The following is an 870-nucleotide window of genomic DNA, read 5'->3' on the forward strand; positions in this document are numbered from 1 at the left end:
AAAAAAAATTCAGTGTACTTGAAATGCGAAGCACAAGGACTTTGGAGTGTGCTGGAGTATCATTCATTTCCAAATCAAACCTGATTGCTTTAATAAAAAGGAAACAGATGTAAATGGAAGAAGTCAACATACTAGGATTAGTTTTCCATATTTCCACCATTTTCCCTTCACCAAAAAACATTATAAATTAAGCTTACACAAAGCTCTGCTATTTTTAAAATTCATATCCATTACAATAAGGAAAAAAAAAAAGATGTCATCTCAGGAAACATCTAATTGCTTCTCCTTATTTTTACATTTTTATCCCCCCTTAAAGAGTCAAACAATTTATATAGGTAAATGGAACATTTCAACTTTGATAATTCAAACTGATAATTTCAGTCAATATCTTCAAGCTTTTCAAAATAGCACATAAGATACACTTTCACATAATTAAATGCTCTCGTCCTGCAAGGAGTGCAGCCAAAAATAAACATTCAAGCTATTCTTTAACTAGATCCGAAGCTAAGAATAGACCCAAGAGAAAAATATTCTATGATTTCAGAGAAAAATTAAGTCAAACCATTTTCACAGCATTGCTTTTCCAATTTATTCTGCTCATTTTCTCCATTACTGAGATGCAATTAACACTCAAATCCCATGAAACAAGATTCTGAACACCACAATACGCATGAGAGCAAAAGAATACTGATGTGAACCAGGTATTTGTACCTTTGCAATGTTTCTATCCCATTCAAAATATCCTTTAAAGAAAAAACAAAATAATTCAGATCCTGTCATTAACAGACTAAAAATACCAAGTAGCTAGTATTGTGGGAAATGTCGTCTTTTAAAACCTTATCTTGAAGTGAAATGCTTTTAAAAACCAAA

The 870-nt window shown here is 31.3% G+C and overlaps 1 long non-coding RNA gene across 1 annotated transcript in view; it reads right to left on the reverse strand.

Moving 5' to 3' along the window:
• Window positions 1–870, reverse strand: part of LOC104910139 — an 88,898-nt gene that overhangs the window by 5,421 nt on the left and 82,607 nt on the right. The window lies entirely within an intron of this gene.

Source organism: Meleagris gallopavo, chromosome 3, assembly GCF_000146605.3.
Source record: "Meleagris gallopavo isolate NT-WF06-2002-E0010 breed Aviagen turkey brand Nicholas breeding stock chromosome 3, Turkey_5.1, whole genome shotgun sequence".
NCBI classification, from domain to species: domain Eukaryota; kingdom Metazoa; phylum Chordata; class Aves; order Galliformes; family Phasianidae; genus Meleagris; species Meleagris gallopavo.